This window comes from Periplaneta americana, chromosome 3 (assembly GCF_040183065.1).
Source record: "Periplaneta americana isolate PAMFEO1 chromosome 3, P.americana_PAMFEO1_priV1, whole genome shotgun sequence".
Classification (NCBI taxonomy): domain Eukaryota; kingdom Metazoa; phylum Arthropoda; class Insecta; order Blattodea; family Blattidae; genus Periplaneta; species Periplaneta americana.
In genome coordinates, this window is record NC_091119.1 from 191,234,254 (window position 1) to 191,260,900 (window position 26,647).

The 26,647-nt window shown below is 36.1% G+C and overlaps 1 protein-coding gene across 1 annotated transcript in view; it reads left to right on the top strand.

Annotated features, from left to right (window-relative positions):
* Positions 1 to 4,511: 4,511 nt before the first annotated feature.
* The window catches only part of Sema1a (semaphorin 1a), a 1,121,749-nt gene continuing 1,099,613 nt past the window's right edge, over positions 4,512 to 26,647 (top strand). The window contains exon 1 of the mRNA XM_069822411.1: positions 4,512 to 4,607. The gene's annotated coding sequence lies outside the window, so the exon portion shown is untranslated. The remainder of the gene's footprint in view (positions 4,608 to 26,647) is intronic.

Consider the following 26,647-nt stretch of genomic DNA (forward strand, 5'->3'; position numbering starts at 1 on the left):
GATTACATATCCTAGAATAATCGAAAACCTGAACTTTAATGAATAGGTGTACTTTAATGACATGCATTAAAGGACTGCTACCAGGTGTATAATTACTACATTTCGGCATGGTCGAGCATAAAATATAATATAATATAATATAACATAAAAAACGAAAAACAAAACAAACATAACATGACATGACATGACATAACATAACATAAAAAACGAAAAACAAAACAAAACATAACATAACAATAAAATTTTAATATAATATAATATACTGTATGATGATATGATATTATATATGATATGATACCATATAAGATATGATATGACCATAAATTAATACAACTTAAAGAAAATGTTTCTCAGGTACATTATATTAGGGTATCTATTCGATATTTATATAGCATTCAAAATTCTTATAGTACATTTAGTAATATATAATTTTAAATTATACAAATATTATGATATATCATAGTCTAGTATAGTACAGTTCATGATATATTACGAGTATAATATAATAAAATCTTGAAATTAATGACATTACGTCAGACGTTTGAGATGGGCAGGGCATGTAGCACGTATGGGCGAATCCAGAAATGCATATAGAGTGTTAGTTGGGAGGCCGGAGGGCAAAAGACCTTTAGGGAGACCGAGACGTAGGTGGGAGGATAATATCAAAATGGATTTGAGGGAGGTGGGATATGATGATAGAGACTGGATTAATCTTATATATTATTTTAATGTACCGAAATACATATGATATTTCCATGCAGATATTCTGCGTCATCATACGATGAAAGAGTAATGGAACGGAGAAAAATTCTCTCCGGCGCCGGGATTTGAACCCGGGTTTTCAGCTCTACGTTCTGATGCTTTATCCACTAAGCCACACCGGATACAACTCCGACGCCGGTTAGAATCGTCTCAGATTAAGCTCCACTAGAGGGAACCCAAGAGTTGGAGCTTAATCTGAGACGATTCTAACCGGCGTCGGAGTTGTATCCGGTGTGGCTTAGTGGATAAAGCATCAGCACGTAGATCTGAAAACCCGGGTTCAAATCCCGGCGCCGGAGAGAATTTTTCTCCGTTCCATTACTCTTTCATCATATGGATTAATCTTGTTCAGGATAGGGACCAATGGCGGGCTTATGTGAGGGCGGCAATGAACCTCCGGGTTCCTTAAAAGCCAGTAAGTAAGTAAGTATTAATTACATTATTTACGGTTCAACCTGTATATATATTTTAATGAAAGTCCAATCTGTAGAAAATCGGGATGCTAGAAATAATAATCTTTCTGCTTTGCTAGCTACGCGTTGTGCTTGTGACGTAAGATAGGCCCACATTGTTACAGAGACACTGAATGCCGTGTCCTGCCGGCAGCAGAAGGCTGCAGACCATTGTGCGGCGATTGAATTGCTCTGGCTGCGTCGTGCCCCGGGCGCCTTACAGGATCGAGCCTTGTTACCAGGAAATCCTACTGCAAAATGAATATCAAATTTGCATAGAATTTCAAAACTGTGAGGATTGGGGCGATGGAACCCCTGTTTGTTTATTTGAGTTTGTTCTCTTCTTTTTCAAAAGCGGTCACATGGAAACCACGTAGCCTATTCTTATTGTGGATTCCAAAACATGTGTTATGAATTTAATATTGCACAGTCCGATATGGAGATTGATCCAATATGCTGTAGCCCTTGTTTCATATAGCCGCTTCCTGTGATGCTGCCACACGCAGCATCCTGCAATCGATTCTGCTATAATGCCCGCTAGCTAAATTTACACTCCAATTTTTTAAACCTTTGTACAGTAGAAAAATGTAGATGTTTTAGGTTTTAGTTAGGATATCATAAAGTTACCATCGATGGTATGGCTCCTGGAATAATAATAATAATAATAATAATAATAATAATAATAATAATAATAATAATAATAATAATAATATTAATAATTTACTTTCAAATGGCTTTCAAGCAACCCGGAGGTTCATTGCCGCCCTCACATAAGCCTGGCATATGTCCCTATCCTAACCAAGATTAATCCAGTCCCTACCATCATATCCCACCTCCCTCAAATTAATTTTAATATTATTCTCCCATATTTTTTTTTTTTATTTTAGTAGGTTATTTTACGACGCCTTATCAAAGCTTAGGTTATTTAGCGTCTGAATGAGGTGAAGGTGATAATGCCGGTGAAATGAGTCCGGGGTCCAGTACCGAAAGTTACCAAGCATTTGCTCATATTGGGTTGAGGGAAATCCCTGGAAAAACTTCAACCAGGTAACTTGCCCCGACTGGGAATCGAACCCGGGCCACCTGGTTTCGCGGCCAGACGCGCTAACCGTTACTCCACAGGTGTGGACTCTCCCATATGAGATTTATCGTTCGAAGAGGTGGAAAAATTCAAATATCTTGGAGCAACGGTAACAAATATAAATGGCACTCGGGAGGAAATTAAACGCAGAATAAATATGGGAAATGCCTGTTATTATTCGGTTGAGAAGCTTTTGTCATATAGTCTCCTGTCAAAAAAATCTGAAAGTTAGAATTTACCGGTTCTGTATGGTTGTGAAACTTGGACTCTCACTTTGAGAGAGGAACAGAGATTAAGGGCCTTTGAGAGTAAGGTGCTTAGAAAAATATTTGGGGCTAAGAGGGCTGAAGTTACAGGGGAATGGAGAAAGTTACACAACACGAAACTGCACGTATTGTATTCTTCACCTGACATTATTAGGAACATTAAATCCAGACGTTTGAGATGGGCAGGGCATGTAGGACGTATGGGTGAATCCAGAAATGATTATAGAGTGTTAGTTGGGAGGCCGTAGGGAATAAGAGCATTGGGGAGGCCGAGACGTAGATGGAAGGATAATATTAAAATGGATTTGAGGGAGATGGGATATGATGATAGAGACTGGATTAACCTTGCACGGGATAAGGACCGATAGCGGGCTTATGTGAGGGCGGCAATGAGCCTCCGGTTTCTTTAAAAGCGTATCATAAAGTTTCCAACGATTGTATGACTCCTGAAATAATAATAATAATAATAATAATAATAATTTACTTTCAAATAGCTTTCAAGCAACCCGGAGGTTCATTGCCGCCTTCACATAAGCCCGCCGTCCGTCCCTATCCTGTGCAAGATTAATCCAGTCCCTACCATCATATTCCACCTCTCTCAAATTAATTTTAATATTATCCACTCATATAGCCTACGTCTCGTTCTTCCCAAAGGCCTTTTACCTCTCAGGTCTCCCAACTAACACTCTATATGCATTTCTGGATTCGTCCATGCATGCTACATGCCCTGCCCATCTCAAACGTCTGGATTTAATGTTCCTAATTATGTTAGGTGGAGTATACAATGCGTGCAATTCTGCGTTGTGTAGCTTTCTCCATTCTCCTGTAATTTCATCTCTCTTTGCCCTAAATATTTTCGAACACCCTTAATGTCTATTGGTCTCTCAAAGTGAAAGTCCAAGTTTCACAACCACACAGAACAACCGGTAATGTAACGGTAACTAATCTTATTTTATAAATTCTAACTTCCAGCTTCTTTGAGAGAATACTGGATGATAAAAACTTCTCACGCGAATAATAACAGACATTTCGTATCTTTGTGCTGCGTTTAATTTCCTCTCGAGTGTCATTTATAATAATTGTTACTCTTGCCCCAAGGTAGCCTACTTTAATTTTTTCATCTTTTCAAAGGATAAATGTCCAATTTTTATATTTCTATTTCGTACAATGTACTGGTCACGAGACATGTTTTTTCAGAGTTAACTTCCAAACTTATGTATGTATGTATGTATGTATGTATGTATGTATGTATTCACACTGCAGTGGGTATATACTCGGTGGCAGTGGTAACTAATTACACTCAATAATGACAATAATAAACTTATTAATTAAAAATACAATTAATAATAATACTAATAATTAATACTAACAATAATTAATAATAATAATAATAATAATAATAATAACAACAACAACAGGGAATTTACTAAATTAAATGAAACGATCACTTAAAATAACATTTGAAATAAATCTAATTTGTATCTTAAAACTAAGATCGAACTAAAACCCACGAGTATCTCCTTACTTCAAGTAAAATTCCCGTTTTTTCCCTAATATTTTGTAGATTTTCTCCTAATTTAACTATTGTTGTCGTCCACATAAACAAGCAGCTGTTGTAACCCGTTCAATTACTAACCCGTTCTGTTATCCTGAAGCTTTCTAATGACATCTTCTACAGAAAAAAGTTAAAAAGCAAAAGGTGATACTGCATCTCCTTGTTTTAGCCCGCAGTCAAAATAATAATAATAATAATAATAATAATAATAATAATAATAATAATAATAATGATGATGATGATGATGATGATGATGATTTCAGACATTGAGTTTGTCTACTTTGGTTTGTCAATTAGTTTGGCTTTTGAGAATTTCTTCATGGATATACCTAATAGGTTTATAATATTATAAGGAAATGGAATAAAAATATAACCGTGTTTTGTCTTGTTACAGGCGCGGAGGACGTTTTCCGTTTCGTGGGCAACGAGACACATGTGGACTACTTCCGATTGGTCCTGCGGGAAGGAAACTCCCTCCTGGTTGGTGGACGGTAAGTAGAGCAAAGTTTGGTTATCAGTTAATCGATGTCTTCAATAAAACTATCGCTATTCAGAAGTAAGGACGCAGATGAAGCGGCCAAAAGGAAGAAAAGTGTTTCATATTTTTACGCGAAATAGTTTAGAAGCAGAGTTCACTAAAACTGAAGCCATTAGAATAGTGAAAATAATATTAAAAACACAAATGTTAATTGACTCGTGTACCATTACTTAATTCTCAGTAGTTAAGAATAACGTACTGAAAAACTTTTCAATTGAACCTCAAGTTTAGTTTCCATATAAGTTCATTTGGGTTCATTTACGAAGATATAACTTTTGAATACGTTCGTATTTTGTTTACAGCGAAGGAGAAGGATTAAGATATTATTTATATGACACATTTCAAAATAGAGACAAATATAACCCTTCGCCCAACATATATAGGAAAAGATTAAATGATATTTACAGAGCGATGATTAAAGCAAACATATTATATAATGTTAAGATATGGAGAAATTACTAATAAGATCTAAATTTTGTAAAAAAAAAATATTCGGGAATCCCATGCAATGCCTCAAATATAGCAGCTAGATTGGAAATGGGGGGTTTGGAAGTAAATCCCGAAAAGACAAAGTATATGATTATGTCTCGTGACCAGAATATTGTACGAAATGGAAATATAAAAATTGGAGATTTATCCTCCGAAGAGGTGGGAAAATTCAAATATCTTGGAGCAACAGTAACAAATATAAATGACACTCGGGAGGAAATTAAATCCAGAATAAATATGGGAAATGCGTGTTATTATTCGGTTGAGAAGCTCTTATCATCCAGTCTGCTGTCCAAAAATCTGAAAGTTGGAATTTATAAAACAGTTATATTACCGGTTCTTCTGTATGATTGTGAAACTTGGACTCTCACTCTGAGAGAGGAACATAGGTTAAGGATGTTTGAGAATAAGGTGCTTAGGAAAATATTTGGGGCTAAGCGGGATGAAGTTACAGGAGAATGGAGAAAGTTACACAACGCAGAACTGCACGCATTGTATTCTTCACCTGACATAATTAGGAACATAAAATCCAGACGTTTGAGATGGGCAGGGCATGTAGCACGTATGGGCGAATCCAGAAATGCATATAGAGTGTTAGTTGGGAGACCAGAGGGAAAAGACCTTCGGGGTGGCCGAGACGTATATGGGAAGATAATATTAAAATGGATTTGAAGGAGATGGGATATGATGATAGAGACTGGATTAATCTTGCACAGGATAGGGACCGATGGCGGGCTTATGTGAGGGCGGCAATGAACCTTCGGCTTCCTTAAAAGCCATTTGTAAGTAAGTAAGTAAATGGGGATGGACGGTAGTAGGGGAACAATATTAGTTAGGAAAATTATTTTTTTTTTGTGTTATATTATGGGGAAAGAAGAAAATGATATCTTGAAAATATGTTTAAGATTTCTACAAACGACGAAAACTAAGTCTGATTGGATAAAAGAATTAGGAAATAATGTAAGCAGTTTACGACTGAATTGGTTATGGCAAGAAATAGGTGCAATTAATATAAATTTTGTAGGCAAAATTATAATGTAGAGGAGTAACGAGATAGTAAGACAGGAAATGTTTAGCAATTTAAATAGTTTAAAATCATTAATAGATTACAAAAAAATGAAAATCATATGGGGACAGGAAGAATATACAAAAGTTAACTAGAGGGAAGAAAGAATCGGACTAGCGTGGTGGAGATTGAGAATTTGGATGTAAAAAGTAGAAAAGAAAGATATATACTTTATGTAATCAAAACGAAGACGCGATACACATTCTACTACCTTGCCGAGAAAATGAAACAAAAAAATTATTGAGGAGCCACTGCTAAAACTAAATATAGAAATAGCGTATAGGAAATTGTATAGAACAGTAAACGGAAGCAAATTGAGGGAACTCGGAAAGTTTTTGTATATAGTGAAGAAAAAATGCGAAGTGAAAACTAAGGTATAAACCTATGTAAAGTCGACCTGGTTGACGAGTTGCTATAGCCTGGCCTTCTATGCCCAAGGTTGCGGGTTCGATCCCGGGCCAGGTCGATGGCATTTAAGTGTGCTCATGTCAGTAGATTTACTGGCATGTAAAATAACTCCTGCGGGACAAAATTCCAGCACACTCGGCGACGCTGATATAACCTCTGCAGTTGCGAGCGTCGTTAAATAAAACATAACATTTTAACCTATGTAAATAAATAAGACATATTAATTAAAGGGAAAGAGTTTTTGTTAAGGATGTAATAAAGTACTGGATTCCTGGATAACAGAAATGTAACAGGACCATCATTAACGAATGATCTACAAATTGTACATAATTTTGATGACAAATATACATGCATACATACATACATACATACATACATACATACATACATACATACACACACAGCACACACAAAATGTTAGAGTGATGCACTGAAAGCCATTTCTATTGAACTTGAAATTTGTTTCTGCTAGGGAAGGTATCCATTTGAATTCACATACGACTGAGTTTATATGTTTTGAATATTCTCGTGTTTTTGGCCAACAAGAGATGTAAAAGTGTTTACACTACGTGAATGGTAGGCCTACATTTAAAACTAGACACCATTATAATCGAATAGACGAGCGAAAATAATGTAGGCTTATACAGGGTGATTCACGATTAATAACCTGCGCTCTAGCAATCAGTTCCATGGACCATTTTGAGCATAAAATGTCATATGAACGTCGGTTCGGTTATCAACCGTTAAGAAGTTACAGCTGATTGGATCCTACGAAAGTAGCAGTGGTTTCGAGCAAAAGTAAGAATTATTAACTTAAAATATACAGAAATATTAATTTGAAATACGTATTGTATTAATCATAAAATAAACACACCTCAGTTTGGAAGCAGATTTACAAATATATCTCCTTCCACTTCAATCTAGATCTACTTGGCCGCACGAATGTGAATGGCGCTTAGCGTTTCGTACTTCGGCACGGCTTTCCCTGATAAACGCAACTGATAATCACCAGACCTATCTTTTCCTTCTCCCCTTACTTTATGTTACACTTCGTTTAGTTTACGTTCCAATGTTTGTATTACGATGCAACTAAATCCAAAGCCTGATTCACCGTGTGACGTTCAGATTTTTTACGAATAACTTTGAAACTAATTATAATCGGGCCCATGTTCATGTGACTTTATATGCTCAAAATGGACTATAGAGCTGTTTCTTAGAGAGTGGGTTATTAGCCGTGCCTGTAGCCTATATCATGATTAAATTTAATTAAATTAATTATAATTCATTCATTCACTTATTCATATTTACTTAGGCCTATTACTCGATAGTTAAGTGTGATGCAACGAAAAACATTCCAATTTAATGTCAACTATATTTTTGATATACATTACATAGGTCTATTTATATTGCAGTTATATTGTCAGACTCGAAAGCAGCTATTCTATCAATAGTCTCTAAACACACACCTTCATCTCAAACAGCAGAAATATCTAAAATGCTCTCTCAATTAATATCACTCAATAAAAGAATTGTATTCCAATGGATACAATCCCATTGTGGAATCCTGGAAAACGAGAATGCTGATTCTTTAGCAAAGAAGGGCAGCACTGCTACTTACAGAACTGTTATTAAATCTACGTATTACTCTGTGAAAAGATTTATTAAATCTACATACTTAGACTTCAACAAACAAAATTTGATAACACAATCCCAAGGGAAAAAATGGAACTATCTGCATCATAATCCACAGTTAATTCCCGATTTACCACGAAAATCGTCTGTAGCTGCATTTAGATTGGCAACAGGCCATGATTGTTTGGCCAAACACCTGCATAGAATTGGAATATATCAGTCCCCTAACTGCCCATTGTGCAACTCAAACCAAGAAATGGATTCGGAACACCTCAAAATCTGTGCTTCAGTGGCTGACCATGATAATACGAGGCGCATCCAGAAAGTAAGTTTCCCTATCTTTTTAAAAAAAGAACACACACTTTCAGGAAAACATTTATTGGCAACAGGTACAGCAATGTTTCAGCTATTTTTCAACATAGCCACCATCAGAATTGAGACACTTGTCGTGTCGTGGGATCAACTTTTGTATCCTTCTGTCGTAGATCTCTGCCGCCTGTGAATGGAACCAGCGTGTGACAGACGTCTTCAGCTCTTCGTCGTTACCAAAACGCTCACCGGAGGACAGGAATTTATTGAGAGAGAGAGAGGGGGGGAGAGGGAGAGAGGTAGAGGGGGAAGGAGGGAGAGAGAGAGAGAGGCGATGAATTTCAATTGGCGCAATGCTTTGTCCATTAAAGAACTTTATCACCGACCGAACCTCGCAGGCGGCGGGAGAAGGAATAAGAGCTTCAATTTCGGACCACTGCTGCCACGCTACTGGCACCAGGCGGGACCTGTCCGGCTGGCATATGATTGATACGTCATAGATCTGTTACGCATGCGCAAGGGGAAAATATCGGGAAACTTACTTTCTGGGTGCGCTTCGTATATTCGAAAAATATTGGAGTGCAAGAGGTCAAATGACTTTATTGTCAAACGCCTGGGATTACAAAACAACAACAACAACATATATTTTTGATATAATAAATTGGACTTCACTTACGGATCAATTGTATCTTTCAAAGATATTCGTATGTTTAATCAAATTAGAGAAGAAAGATAGTTATTTATTTTATATGCATGAAATATTTAGAAGCATAGACCAATGTAATCCATTTCAATAGTAAAAATTCTGTATAGTCTATGGGAGTACTAATAAAAGGATTGTGTGATGAATCTAAAAGCATTAAAATTGAATTACAAGTCTGTTTCTGTTACAATAAATCAGAGTTCTATGACGTTAAACTGAATGAATGAAACTTGGCAGCGTCCGATGTTATAATCGTGTCGCTAGATTGAAATTTTTTCACCTTACTGTGTTTCTCACTTGATCCTCACGACACGACACAAAAGTGAGTCTTTGGATAGAGTGAAGGTAAACACGGTTGTGTCTCTTCCTTTCCTTGAACACCCAGGCTGCTCTTTGAAGCGCTGTAACCCTGCCCTGTACTTTCTGAGAGCCTTTGCACTTGCTCTGTACGCTCAAAGGCTCGCTTTACTTCTTCAGGTAACCTTTCTTGTACGTTAACAATTTCTCAAGTTCTTTAGCTCATTTGAAATCTACACTTCGTTTTTTGTCTTACCTTATCTTTTAGCCGGAGGCATTTACGAAGATCTGCTGTCAAGATGAAAGGGCCGAGGAGGGAATTTAACGCTAATCTTTGTCTCTACGTCCCATCTGGTTCGTGTAAAAAATTATCAACGATTCCATAGATCTATTTATATTTCAATATCACAACCATTTTGTCTTTCCTTGGCAATCACGGGTTTTAACAATCATAAATTTGTATATATATACGGTCTAGTACTTTACACTCGACAAAATATCGACAATTACTCATTAGTGACCAATATACTTTATCATGAAATTAGAAATAATGAACAAATTAATATTCCATATTGTAGATTACACAAGAGCAACACGAACTTTTCAATTATGGGGATGAAATTATATAATAAGCTCCCAAGTCAATATTATGAATTACCAATCAATGGCTTCAAAACTAGATTTTACAATTGGTTATTAAATAATCCTTTTTATTCTGTTGCTGAGTTTTTCAACACAAATTTGTATGAAATTGTATTTTAATAAATACGTTTAATTGCAATTTAGTTAGTTTTCTTTAATTTAAAAGTTTCAAATTATTTCATGTTTTCATTGTAGGCTATTATTTAAATTTTACTGTTTCTTTTATTAGTGTTTTTTTAAATGTATTTACATGTTTTTTCAATGTATTCTGACGAAGCCTAAAACTGTATGTCTAATGGCCAAATAAATTGAATTGAATCGAATTGCTACCATATTTTCAGTGCATATTTAACATCGTGTATTAAATCTGTAACATTTACAGTTAACGATCTTTTATAGGATGGGTTAAGTTTAGAGGCCCATAGTCTCTTACCATGATTGTTTTTTACTATGTAATATACTTTTGACTAATGACACGGTACGAAACGCGTTGCAACTAACGGTGGCCGCTTATCCTACAATTTTTATCGTCTCCCTAGCATTTGCTTTTTATCACCTCCCTAACATTTGTTTTTATCACCTCCCTAGCATTTGTTTCTTTGTTTGCCAACATTGTACTTTAAATCATATTGTACCTGTTAAGCTTCAATAAATTGCTTATATCTTATTGAATTTGGTATTCCCAAGAAACTAGTTCGATTAATTAAAATGTGTCTCAATGAAACTTACAGCAGAGTCCGTATAGGCCAGCTTCTGTCTAATGCTTTTCCAATTCACTGCGGGCTAAAGCAAGAAGATCCACTATCACCTTTACTTTTTAACTTCGCTCTAGAATATGCCATTAGGAAAGTTCAGGATAGCAGAGAGGGTTTGGAATTGAACGAGTTACATCAGCTTCTTGTCTATGCGGATGACGTGAATATGTTAGGAGAAAATCCACAAACGATTAGGGAAAACAGGGAAATTTTACTTGAAGCAATTAAAGCGATAGGTTTTTTTTATTGTCCAATTTGATAAACCCTATTTCACCCTGAGGTATATTAGGGTTATAGTTCGCATCATAATACATATTTTATAACCATTTAACAATAATAAAATTATAATACAAATTAGTAGTCACAGTTAAAGCGTTAGGTTTGGAAGTAAATCCCGAAAACACAAAGTATATGATTATGTCTCGTGACCGTTTATTGTAAGAAATGGAAATAGAAAAATTGCAGATTTATTCTCCGAAGAAGTGGAAAAATTAAAATATCTTGGAGCAACAGTAACAAATATAAATGACAATCCGGAGGAAATTAAACGCAGAATAAATATGGAAAATGCCTGTTATTATTCGGCTGAGAAGCTCTTGTCATCCAGTCTGCTGTCAAAATATCTGAAAGGTTAAAATTTATAAAACAGTTATATTACCAGTTGTTCTGAATGGTTGTGAAACTTGGACTCTCACTTTGAGAGAGGAACAGAGATTAAGTGTGTTTGAGAATAAGGTTCTTAGGAAAATATTTGGGGCTAAGAGGAATGAAGTTACAGGTGAGCGGAGAAAGTTACACAACGCAAAACTGCACGCATTGTATTCTTCACCTGACATAATTAGGAACGTTAAATCCAGACTTTTGAGATGGGCAGGGCGTATGGGCGAATACAGAAATGCATATAGAGTGTTAGTTGGGAGCCCGGAGGGAAAATACTTTTGCGGAGGCCGAGACGTAGATGGGAGGATAATATTAAAATTAATTTGAGGGAGGTGGAATATGACGATGGAGACTGGATTAATCTTGCACAGGATAGGGACCGATGGCGGGCTTATGTGAGGGCGGCAATGATCCTGCGGTTCCTTAAAAGCCATTTGTAAGTAAGTAAATATGACGTAATTTATCCCAGTCGCTTTCACGCATACTGACATATTCCAAATGAGTGCGAAAATATCTTACTATGAAGTGCTACATGCTTGAATTCGTCCGCAAGTTAAAGATCGCAATTGTAGGCTGTTAAATTATTTAACAGCGACAGTGTAGTGTTATAAATAAAAGAATTTTGTTCCACTTTGCTTGACTTTCGAACTCTGGATCGCAGACAGAACCTAGTCATTTATTTACATATGCCACCTCTTGTAATTACAAATGTTTACTTACAGGAATAAAGGAGCTTTTAGCTACGAAACAGAACCAATAAAGGTTTTCGCCAACGTTTTGAATGTGTGAATTTTGTAATTCAGTATACCAGTCTTTTGTTAGTTGTACAGTGATGTTGACGGATTGTAATATGGAATCACAACCGTATGCATTTACAGGCTTCTGTTGTTGAGCGGTGTTTTATTCCTGCTCACAAAGGATCCTGTGTAACCACTATAGCTCAGAGTTTGCCTGTAAACCTCAAATTTGACATTGCTGCTAATTCAAGTGAGAATTCGTTGAATAGTTGATTGAAAGTACTTCACAGCTAACGCCGCTGCTTTGTTGTCGATTCTAGCTTTCCATTCTTTATTGCAAATATTTATAATGGGTACAGAAAAGGCTCTTTTCACATTTAATGCCTTGGATTACGCATGTATTTAGGAAATTGTTCCTTTTATTCGGCTTAGAATAGGCTTTATTCTAGTTAATTCTATAGACCAACTTTCACAATGCGGTACAACACGTATGCCTGTGTCTCATTAGAAAATTTTATCTTAGTTTGTAGCTGGATTGACTAGCGAAGTATTAATAATTCAAATCACAGTTCTCACGAATTTGAGAAAATAATATGGAAGAGATCGAAATCCTTGAAATAGTATATTATTATTATTATTATTATTATTATTATTATTATTATTATTATTATTATTAGAATAATTTCGAAGGAAAAATGTTCCGGGACCGGTCATCGAACCAGGGACCTTTGGTTAAACGTACGATACCCGGCCTCGGAACAATTTTTCCTTCGAAATTATTCAAATCAACTTTACAGGGAGTTATACTTGAAAGCTTGATTTGCATTAATATTATTATTATTATTATTATTATTATTGTTATTATTAGTATTGTTATTATTATTAGTATTACAATTCAGATTTATAGCCTCTAAAAATTAGATTTTAGGTGCCTAAAATCGGCTCAATAAAACTATGAAATACACCCTAAGACTTAAAGTTAAGCACCAAAAATCATATTTAAAATGACCTTCCATCACATCTTGTTCAAAATTAACAGATGTCTTGCATACCTTCTAATTTAAATTTAAAAACAAATTCTGTCCGTTACAATAGAGATTCTGAATTGGAGAACCGAAGAGCAGTTAATGGGGGCCTTCGAACAAAGCCAGTAAAAATAATAATTATGATAATTATGATAATAATAATAATGGTAATAGTAATAATTTTGAAACTATAAATATTTTTATAATTTCGTTTTAGTTTATGCTAGAATGTTATTAATTTTCTTTATAATAATAATAATAATAATAATAATAATGATAATAATAATAAAGGTAAAAAAAGGTAAAGGTATCCCCGTAACATGCCATGAAGGCACTTGGGGGGCATGGAGGTAGAGCCCCATGCTTTCCATGACCTCGGCACTAGAATGAGGTGGTGTGGTCGGCACCACGCTCTGACCGCCTTTTACCCCCGGGAAAGACCCGGTACTCAATTTTATAGGAGGCTGAGTGAACCTCGGGGCCGTTCTGAAAGTTTGGCAACGAGAAAAAAATCCTGTCACCACCTGGGATCGAACCCTGGACCTTCCAGTCCGTAGCCAGTTGCTCTACCTACTGAGCTACCCGACCGTCCAATAATAATAATAATAATAATAATAATAATAATAATAATAATAATGGCAATAACAGCAAACCATACTCGAGAGAAATGAAAAAAACGCAGAATAACTTAATCGCACCATGCAGAAATGGCTTCGGTCTATTAGACCTAGTTTTGAGAAAGAAAAAAAAACATTCTGTGCGCTAATTTCCTTTCTGCATAGAACTCTGAGTCCGACGCTTCAGTTTCTGTCTTTCCAAGCACTTACTACTAATAATTTTGCTATTCTAGTTATAATTGTGGGTCCCTATCACCACGGCATGGCACGACCTCAAGTTGCGGATCGAGGAGACGGCCTCCAGATATGGAGGGTAGCTGCGAATATATTGAATAAGCAGTCGCGGACAGCCGTTGAGGGGTGGTCCTCCAGCTTGGGGGTTGGGCGAAGGGCTAACAATCCATCACCGTAAAAAAAAACAGCTTGTTACGAATCCTTGAAATAAGCCTCGACAAAGTATATGATTATGTCTCGTGACGAGAATATTGTACGAAATTGAAATATAAAAATTGGAAATTTACCTCTTGAAGAGGTGAAGTTCAAATATCTTGGAGCAACAGTAACAAATATAAATGATACTCGGGAGGATATTAAACACATAATAAATATGGGAAATGCCTGTTACTATTCCGTTGAGAAACTTTAATCATCCAGTCTGCTGTCGAAAAATCTGAAAGTTAGAATCTATAAAACAGTTATATTACCGGTTGTTCTTTATGGTTGTGAAACTTGGACTCCCACTTTGAGAGAGGAAAAGAGATTAAGGGTGTTTGAGAATAAGGTGCTTAGGAAAATATTTGGGGCTAAGAGGGATGAAGTTACAGGAGAATGGAGAAAGTTACACAACACAGAACTGCACGCATTCTATTCTTCACCAGACATAATTAAGAACATTAAATCCAGACGTTTGAGATGGGCAGGGCATGTAGCACGTATGGGCGAATCCAGAAATGCATGTAGAGTGTTAGTTGGGAGGCCGGCGGGAAAAAGACTTTTAGGGAGACCGAGACGTAGATGGGAGAATAATATTAAAATGGATTTGAGTGAGGTGGGATATGATGGTAAGGACTAATCGTGCTCAGGATAGGACCGATGGCGGGCTTATTTGAGGGCGGCAATGAACCTCCGGGTTCCTTAAAAGCCAGTAAGTAAGTAAGTAAGTAAGTAAGTAAGTAAGTAAGTAAGTTATAATTGCTGTCTTCGTCCGCATTTTTTATCGATCACCCAAGTGCATGTATTATAACATATTTTATATTTGTTTACACTTACCTGACTATAATCTTGAATTGTAACCACAATGCAACGAAACACGTAAAATAACTGTTATGTATTAATATAATACTGATATTAATTAATTATTAGTATGTTCGAATTTCACTAGCTTCCAGTATTCGGTTCAGAAATCTTGAACAATTTGAATTTTCAGAATTTGCACCAGCGACAACAGCTGTTTCTACTGCCAACGTAACAGTTACAAAATCACTACCAGATGTATGTAGTATTTCACAGTAGCGAAACGAAGTTGGCAAAAGAAAATTCAACCTTCAAACTAGAAAATCACCATAATCTCCTAGCATATCGATCGTCCAGTTCAAAAGTGCGACAACTCAAAAATTGCCATCTTTTAGTTATTTATACTACTGAAAGCCCCTTTCGGAGCTCTTTCCGATTCAGTAGCCTATTGAGATAAGTCATACTTACAACAAAAAAGAAAAAAAAAACTAAATAAACTGATTTAGAAATAATTATAACTATGGACTTTACTAATTCATTATTAGTACATTTCGAAATGTATTAATAATGAACTGGAAGATTGTGATAAATTCGTCCTGGATACTGACTCATTTCTAATTGCCGTGGTTATGAACCAGAACTCTGTTCCTTTCTAAGTGATTTATTTGAAACTTTCAACTGAAGATATCTCAAAACTTGTTTTTTTGAGTTGTCTCACTTTTGAACTAGGCGATCGATATGTAGTAATGGAAAAATTGTTAGGTTTCACCCTTATGGTATTAAGCAAGCTGTACCGGACTATAATTTTTTTCTGAGAAGTTTCTCTTCCAAATCAAAATATCGTATTCATTTATTGGTGAGTTACAAAGTACCTAGCACTGTTTTCACTACTTCTTTTGGGCACAATGTGTGTAATGATATAATGTTTGCAGGTAGACCTGCTTGGTGTGTCCAGACTGTGCAGTGTAGCGGGTCCTAATTAGCAGCCCCCCCGCCCCCCAACCCCCTACATGTGTGTGCATGCTAACAAGACACGCTCTCTGTCATTAACAAGTCATTATCGCTTTTGAAACCGTAATCCTCCTCTGATTAAAATGCTTCCGCAGATTAGAGGCTTTTATTTAAACATGATCGCTTTTGAACACGAGGTCCGTACCGCCGGTACAGACTAGTCCCTCTGCCACACCGGCGCACCGTTGCTATGGTAATCGCGCTCATCCTGGGATATTCAAGGGTGGTTGCTTCCTCTTAGCAAAGTTGTTTGTAGTTTACTTCTGCACAAACTTTACAGATGATGACCCCATTATGAACCTTCAAGGAGTATTCTTGCTATGTATTTATTAGTGTTCTCGTTGTACTGATGTACGATTATTTAGTCCTGACAGTCGCCAGCGATCTGCGCCTGGGTCAGGCGAGTCCATTTAGTTACGCCAAGGGGTGTTTGGGTTATTCACTCGTTTGCCTCGGAGCGATCGGATGTCATGCGTGTGGCAGAGCGGTATGTTTCCAGTACAATTAAGCTGTACTGCATTCCTTTACCGACCGTTCGCCCTTATCTCTACTCCGGAACTCTCCCCACTCCTCCTATTACTTCCCCTCTTTCGCGTCGCTGAGCTGTTAGGACTAAATAATCGGTCTGTACCATTACTGTGACGATCCTTAAAAGTCATAATACCAGTGACAAGGAAACTGGTCATGAGGTGATATCGAAACCTTTCCTGAAGCTGCACACATATATCTCCTCAGTAGATAGATACTCAAAAGTCGGAATTTTTATTTATTTATTTATTTATTTAATTTATCTAACTAGCTAGGTAGCTAGCTTGTGAGTACAAATTAAAATTATAAATAAATATGTTTGTAGCCACTACCGTAAGAGCCATATGTGGTCTTAGCCAATAATATAACATAAAATTTACAAGGACAGTTTACTAAATACAGTAATTAACTTAATTCAAACGAATGAATAACACACAAAAGCAAAAGAAAAGAATAAAGAGAAAAAGAGAGAAAAAACATATATAATATAAATTGACAATCAGACAGAAGCCAGTGATATTTAATAAAAACATGAATATAGCCGACAGAAATAAAGGATAAAAAAATGCACACATATGTTAATATTATATATCATGAATAATTTTATAAAGTTTTTAAAAGCTTCAATTTTAAAATATTTCAAATTTGGAAAATGGTTTGTAATGTTATTATAAAATCTTGAGCCGAAACTAGCACCATATTTAAGAGCTGCATTTTTATGACATTTAGGCTCAATTTATTAATAAGGTTACGAAATTGAAACTTGAATAAATGATCATCGAAAGATTTAGTAACTGAAGTAGCCTATTTGAAATTCTGGAGGAATAGCATAGCATATCATGGAACATTGACATTAGAATTAGTTCAATTTAATTAATTGACGAAGAGAAATAGATTGCGTTTTGTTTAGTAAAGATTAATGAGTTCACTAGCGCCATCCGATAATTAAACTTCGTATTACTGTGAATTATGTCTTATTAAAGTTCTTTGCCTGCATACATTATCAATAAGTAGGTAACCATGATTTTAATTGGATATTATTTCTATCTATTCAAATATACGTGCTTAAAAACATACTCTCTAGACGGTATACACTATGTTGTAACTTCCATTATATCACTGTTAAAGAAAGAGAATTTTTTTTTCATCATTTCTACAGTGTGTTCATAAAGCGCACGTACTCACAGTTGAGATACATGGTTCCCCCACAGTGACGTTTCCGGTTTCGGAAACATGTAGCATACGTGTAATGAAACTCAGATACATATACATGGTACAGTCATTAAGTTCTGACACTGACGCCTGAAGGGTAGGCACCCACAAGAATCTTGATGTCTCATAAGATGCCGCGTGATACGGCGTACACTTAAACAGATCGACATCGTCCCTCAATATAGTCGCCGTTGGCCGCTATGCACGTCTGCCAACGTTGGTGTAGCTGCTGGAAACACCGCTGAAAGATGTTGGCAGGAAGATGCCGTACGGCTTCTCTTGTGGCAGTCATGACCTTTTCGGCCGCATAAATATTACGCCCTCGTAGGATTGATTTCATGAGAGGAAAGAGAAAAAAAATCGCATGATGCGAGATCAGGTGAGTACGGAGGGTGTGGCAAAACAGCGACCTGTTGCCTTGCAAGTTCCTCTTGGACAAGGATGGAGCGATGTGCAGGGGCGTTGTCGTGTAGCAACAGCCAATTCTTCCTATGCCAAAGCTCAGGACGCTTACGACGAATTGAATTCCTTAAACGGCCAAGAATCTCTTTGTAGAGGATCTTGTGTACAGTTGCACCTTGTGGGATGAATTCTATGTGAACAATTCCATTTGAATAAAAAAAAAAACTGTTAAAGCACCACCTTGCCTTTTGACCTGTCTTGTTGCGGATTTTTCTGTCGTGGAAATAATGGCGTTTTCCAGGTGGCGGATTGCCGCTTCAGTTGCGGATCGTAAAGGAAACACCATGTTTCGTCTCCAGTTATGATCGGTTATAGCAGTTTCGCCTAATTTCTGACAGAACGTGACGTTTGCCCGATGCTCAAACTGCAACATACTCGAGTTCCGACGCGCGCATTCAAATCACCGTCACAACAAAGACCGTAGTTCTGCTTACAGTGCATGCACTCAACTGTCTCTTGTTGGGTCGAGAGACTAACTGACAAGGTATCATACCATGGCTCCACCTATGGGCTATAATGCACCACAACGCCACTATGCGCTCAGTATTAGAACTTAATGACTGTACCACGTAGATACCGATGGAAAGAGAAAGTCGTAAAGTTTTGTTTCAATACATCACATGTGATAAGACTGCTACGTAATAACATTTGTTCATTGTTCAGAGGAAATAGCAGCTGCGGATGACATGGTTTCCTCGACATAGTTCTCAGTTTTGCAACTTTAAGCTGTGTTTTAAATCCGTATAAATGACTACTGGAGATCATTGATCTTAGGGAAGTTCTATGTACCGGTATATGTGTTTCTTTTAAGTAATTTATTTAATATTTATTTATTTTATTTATTTATTTACTTATTTATTTATTTATTTATTTATTTATTTATTTATTTATTTATTTATTTATTTATTTATAACAGGGAGAAGCCCCCAATTACAATAGACAGTACAGATATTTGTTTAAAAAAGCATAGAATTGCAAATAACATGAAAAAAGAAATAAAACAAATACAAATGAAAGATACAAGTGTAATTACAAATTAAAAATGAAAACAAAAACAAATAGTTACTACCTAAATAAAAGACACAGATATAGTTATAAATGAAAAATACCAAATAAAAGTAAATTAAAAAGAGTTAAGTATAGATATCATAGCCGAAAATGTAAAATGTAACTATAATTGCCAAATTAGAGTAAATATAACACTATGTTAATAAATTCAGTATACAATATTATATAGTAGGGCTAATAGCTTAATTTATTTATTTAAGAAATTCACCACTACAGAACATGTGTTCCAATTAGTAGGATATCTGATTATAACTATAACTACCATGCAACTAGAATTTAACATATCATGAAACTATTGCTGTATATAACTTTTTCTTGTACATATTGTACGATAACGAAAAATCCAAATCCTGTTTACTTGATAGATGATTGTAAGTTCGAAGCATTAATAAAAGTGGAGACATTTTATGAGATTGTGTTTTTGATGTCTGCGAATAAAAGAGAGATCGCTTTCTCAAATTTGATTTATCAATATTGAAACCAATTAGCTGTAGAAGATCAGGGTTGTCTATTAAACCATTTATGGTTTTGAACAAATACATTTGTTGTGCTCTTATCCTGCGACTACTGAGAGATGGTACATTAAATTTAACCAGCATGGATTCATAAGACTGGAATATGTTGTAACATTAATGTTTTTTCATATATAGCAGTTTTAGGATTTTATTCTGTACTCTCTCTAGAATGTGTAGATGTAATGTGTAGATGCAGATAAAGCAAGGCGTGTGGTGACCAAGATTACTTGTAAATAAAATGTTCTTCAAAAACAAGGAGGAGAACATCATACGCATCGTTTCATTCGAGACGGAGTCTCTCAATTCTACGACAAATTCGACAAATTAAATGTCAAATCTCTCCAAATGAAACAGTCTCTCCATTAATGTGCGTTGCTAAAAAATTGTTGCTTATTAGTTTATTGCAAGCATATGAAGAATTATGCGGTATGTTTAGCATAAAAACAAATTTACATACCTTCATAAATTTGCAATAAAATAATATGCAACAATACCTATATTTCAACATAGTATTTGGGTTTTCTTTAGGCCGAATTTGTGTATACTGACGAGGGAAGGGTTTCGGCTCGAACAGGAATTTCGTATCCAAAATTTCTTTACAGCCCATCTTTACATCTCTGTAAAGCATTCGTTTGTGTAATGTGTGGTTTGTCTGTTAGAGCACTGTACAAGTTGAGGGGTGGGGAGAGCACTGCACAAGTTAAGGGGATGGGACACCTTACCCATAAACCTAGCCTAGCCTAGAAGCTAGTGCGAGTGGTAAAATGTCTATAGCTCATTTAAGAACATTTTTCTCCAACGTTCTGTCTGAAAATATTGCAGCTAATCAAAAATGTACACTGTTGTGTGAGCCATTGAATGTGCACAAGGACACAACCTTAATAAATGAATTATTCCAAGGCTAAGACATGGAATGTATGATCATTCCACCTAAAAAAATAAAAACTAAATATTTCCAGCCTCCGGATATCTATTTCCTTAGACAATACAAAATGTATGCTCGGAGGATAACAGATTGCATAAGGACTCTTGCTAAGAATCCAGAACTTAACTTGGGAAATCGAGTATTTATAATTAAAATGCATTCTGTTATACATAATCAGTTGTCTGCTGCAGTATACCGCCCTATGCTTCAGTATTCCTGACAGTCAGCTGGTTACGTGAATCCTGAACAAGTCTCGGACTTCAAAAATGTAATTCAGGTAGCATTTGATTTTTCAGCACTGGAGTGTGCTTCAGAAGATTGTTCAGGTGTTGCTTCTGCGTGTTGTGCTTATTGCTGTGCTCCATGCTGTTTCATGCATTTTATAGAGAATCCTCATGTACATTATTAAAGAGGTGTATTGACCAATACCAACCAAACGGAGAGTTACACAAATGAATGCTTTTACGGTCTTCATCACCATTGTGAGGTAAGCCTATGTACAAATTTTTAACCAAAAATTTCTGTTCGAGCCGAAACTCTTCCCTTGTGAGAGTAGATGTATCTACTCACATAGAATCATGCTTCGTCTATGGAAAAAGTATTGCCCTTTTTGCTATTAAAGAAATTTCTAAACAATCTGCAATATATTTCGCACTTCCCAGTTTTTGGCGTCTTAATACCTGTCAGCTTTAATCGATAATATTGTAACATACATTTTCCCTGATTTAAATAAGCCTACTGACCCAAATAATACCGTAATTTCCTGTGGGAGCATGGCATTGATTTCCATGGAGACTTCAGCATTCTCTATGGCTATCCTCAATGCAATTTGGTGCAGCTTATGCTTCGCAATTCGCAGCTTATCTGTTACAGATACAATTTCACGAAATTGAAATAACAGTTAATATAGTGCCGGAATATTAACGTAATTTTAACGTGATATTTTGACAAAGTTCTGTTAAGATATGCAAGAAAATTTAATCTCTGTGAAACATAGGCCTATATCTTCTGATCACGCGGAAGATTAATTTTAAATTAACAGCAATGTATACTGCAGTGAGATTATTCGTTCGTGAGATCAGCTTTCTCCGCTATTTCCTAACGAGTTTGAATGTGTCGTCAGCAGGCCAGCCGGTAAGGTTAAGCTACGATCATTCTTGATTATTCATCAATATTCAGTCAGTTTTCAACTTGAATGAATAAGTTCAAAGTTCTATGACTTTAATGTTTCTGTCTGTGATATAAGTAATGTTTCTTTTCAGTCTGAAGAATTTTGTATTCAGTAGTGTGTAGGCCTGGAGTGTTTGTGACTAGGACATAGAAATTCTGAGTACGAAATATTATTTACAACAATGAGTGCTTCTGTACGTTACGTTACTCTACACTGAGTAAATAAGTTCAAAATTACATGATTTTAATGTTTATATCGTTGTGAAAATGTTTCTTTTCAGTCTGAAGAATTTAGTATTCAGTAGTGTTTAGGTCTAGCGTGCAGAGTCCGAATAAGTTAATTTCTGTCAGATGCGTTTCCAATTCACTGTGGGCTAAAGCAAGGAGATGCACTATCACCTTTACTTTTTAACTTTGCTCTACAGTATGCCATTAGGAAAGTCCAGGATAACAGAGAGGGTTTGGAATTGAACGGGTTACATCAGCTGCTTGTCTATGCGGATGATGTGAATATATTAGGAGAAAATCCACAAACGATTAGGAAAAACAGGGGAATTTTACTTGAAACAAGTAAAGAGATAGGTTTGGAAGTAAATCCCGAAAAGACAAAGTATATGATTATGTCTCGTGATCAGAATATTGTACCAAATGGAAATATAAAAATTGGAAATTTATCTTTTGAAGAGGTGGAAAAATTCAAATACCTGGGAGCAACAGTAACAAATATAAATGATACTAGGAAGGAAATTAAACAGAGAATAAATATGGGAAATGCCTGTTATTATTCGGTTGAGAAGCTTTTATCATCCAGTCTACTGTCAAAAAATCTGAAAGTTAGAATTTATAAAACAATTATATTACCGATTGTTCTTTATGGTTGTGAAACTTGGACTCTCACTTTGAGAGAGGAACATAGGTTAAGGGTGTTTGAGAATAAGATGCTTAGGAAAATATTTGGGGCTAAGAGGGATGAAGTTACAGGAGAATGGAGAAAGTTAAACAACACAAAACTGCACCTGACATAATTACGAACATTAAATCCAGACGTTTGAGATGGGCAGGGCATGTAGCACGTATGGGCGAATCCAGAAATGCATATAGAGTGTTAGTTGGGAGGCCGGAGGGAAAAAGACCTTTGGGGAGGCTGAGACGTAGATGGGAAGATAATATTAAAATGGATTTGGGGGAGGTGCGTTATGATGATAGAGATTGGAGTAATCTTGCTCAGAATAGGGACCAATGGCGGGCTTATGTGAGGGCGGCAATGAACCTCCCGGTTCCTTAAAAGCCAGTAAGTATAGGACTGGAGTGTTTCTGACTAGGACATTGAAATGCTGAGTACGAAATATTCTTTACAACAATGAGTGCATCTGTATGTTACTCTGCACTGAGCAAAATAACTTAAAAGTTACTTGATTTTAGACTTTCTGTCTTTGTGAGATAAGTAATGTTTCTTTTCAATCTGAAGATTTATTATTGAGTAGTATATAAGCCTAAAGTCTTTGTGACGAGAACATCGAAATATTCTTTATAACAACTAGTGTTTCTGTAGAATACATTTATTAAAACTTAGTTAGTTGCTAGAACAATAACGCTGTTTCGAGGTGAATTTTCTGGCGCTAATATTTCGAGTAGACTAATTTTGAACTTATTCGCTCAGTTGAGAACTGATTGATTACTGATGAATAATCGAGAATCAATTAAAGATTTCAGTGTTTCTGTCTTTGTAAGATAAGTAATGTTTCTTTTCAGTCTAGAAGAATTTAATATTTATTAGTGTATAAACCTGACGAGTTTGTGAGTAGGACATAGAAATGCTGCGTACGAAATATTCTTTACAACAATGAGTGTTTCTGAACGTTACTCTATACTGATTATGAGTAAATAAGTTCAAAGTTACATGATTTCATTGTTTCTATCGTAGCTGATGACACATTCAGACCTGATTAGACAGATAACTATTAACTGTCCAAGATCAAAGAATAGATAAATGACTAGTATTATAAATCAGTATTTCTGCTTTAAGTACGGAGTCTTTATGAACTTCCTGTGCTTAATTGAAGACTATCTTGAGACTCTCGTATGAATGCATTATATATTGGCGAAACTTGCAGTTTTGTACTTCGTCAAAGAAACGCTGACTAAGCAGAACTTGCAGCATTTCCAAGGCATTAATTAAGTACTACATCACATCAATTACCAGAAGGATACATGTGTTGCTTATCGTTTCATCTTCAGCTCTCGTGCGCAACCCTTGATCTATACCTCCAAATACACTTGGGTAAAACAACCTCTTCCAAACCTCTGACAATGTTTTATTATCAGGAACCTAACAGGGGAATAAAACAAACCTTATGAAATGTTGGGTGGGCTATTCTATCCCCGTCTTTCTTTTCCTTCCCTCTTCATTCCTATGTTGAAACCATACAATTGTCCTTATCTTCATCATGCAAGATTGTATCAGCTATATTAGCAAAAAGATTTACGGCTTTGTTATAAATTGGGTCACCCTCCCGCCTACATCTGCAATACGGGGAGGAGAATTTTCCAGGCATGCGTCCCACGTACTTTCGCTGAAACATACCCTGATATGTATTTTGACTCTGCTCTTTTCATTCTGATATCTGACTCGTAATGGACGACTTCTGAGGAAAAAAAGAGAGAGAAACGTCGCTATGGTGATACATCCCTTCTCATTGTGTGCTTTTGCGTTTCGCAGAAATTTAGTTCTTTTATTATATCGGGAATAATATTACAGTTTTTTTTCTACGATAGTACTTAAAGTATATACAGGGTGATTCATTATTACGTGTATATACTTTGTGTGACTATTGCAGAGGTGAAACTAAGACCAAAATGTTCTGTACAACTTTTTCTCAAAACCTTTAATTCCAGAGTTAACGCCATTTTGCGTGGAACTTGCGCTCCCAAACAAAGAAAGAGTAACACACCAAATGTAAACTAATTATCACTTTCGTACAGTGCATTTGGACTTCAATACAAAAATAACCAAAGTTACTAAACTAAGCAGTCCACTTATGCAGTTTTGTGAACTAAAACCAAACACAGTAAAGAATGTAAAGCAATTTCTTCTAGACTACATATTTGCACAATTATTAGTGTAATACATGTTCAAAGTGCTGTCCCTCAACTTGAAGACATACCTGTGCTCGCCGCCTTAGTGATCTCTGAACGTTACACAGCCCGTTGAACTCATCACGAACAATTTCACACGCATGTTCAATTTGCTGTTGTAGTACTTCCACGTTAGGTACAGCAGAGGCATACACTAACGACTTCAGGCGGCCTCAAAGGTAGAAGTCCAGAGGGTTCATGTCCGGTGAGCTGGCTGGCCAAGGAGTTGGCCCTGCACGGCCTATCCATTGACCTGGATATTCAGCATTGAGATACGCCCTTACGTTGCGGCAGTAATGCGCAGGAGCACCATTGTGCATAAACCATAAGTTCACTCGCGTTGGAAAAGGGATATCATGTAGCAAACCATGCAATTCGCATTCCAAGAATGCGCGGTAGATTTCCCCAGTCAACCGCAGAGGTAGAACTCGAGATCCGAGTAACTAATTCCCCACAATACCACACCAAATGTGTGAGAGGACAGTAATGCCTATGCAGTTACTACGACGTATGTGCCATCTACTGGAACTTTGGAATTAAAGGTTTTGAGAAAAAGTTATATAGAACGTTTTAGTCTTAGTTTCACCTCTACAATACACACACAAAGTATTTACACGTAATAATGAATCACCCTGTATACCTTACTAATTACATTAACTACAACTTCTAGCCTATTGCTTGTCTATATAACGGATAATTGCAAAGCAGACGCGTTAAATATGTAGGCTTAAAGTATTTTTCACATATCCGAGAGTACTTTAAAAATTTACTGGTTTTTCACCATAGTTAACTATCCTTTTTCCTTAAATTAACAGTAAAAAAAAAACTTATTTACATCAATATAGGTCTGCACCGGATCCCTGGTTCCATTGCAACTTTTTTGTTTTTATAATGTAATACTAAAAATTGTTACCACCGCTCCTGTTTTACCCTGACCCCACAGATTTTGCATATGTCAACGTATTTGCTTAATTTACTTATTTTTTATTTAGACTGTGATATTAAAAATTGTTTTAGTGCCGACAGATGCAGCTAAGCGCGCATTTAATCTCGACAAATAATTAACAGTCGTTATACAGGGACAAACAAATCGTAACAGCAGGTGCGATGGTTTCGTGCTATTACCGACCAAAACAAAATAATTTAAGATTTAATTACCCAACTCAGCAAGCATCCCGTTGTTAACATCCGATTTTGTATTTATCTGCAGTCGTCAACATCGACATTGAACAAAATTGCCATTCATATGCTGAAATATATTTTCATTAAGGGAAGTTAGTTTTCCATTGAATTGAAAGAGCAGTGGGTGATTTGTATCCTATCTAATTACTGTGCCTAAATTGAGAGTGCATTTGCTGAACTAGACATGTTCACAGTGACCTACTATAGTGCTG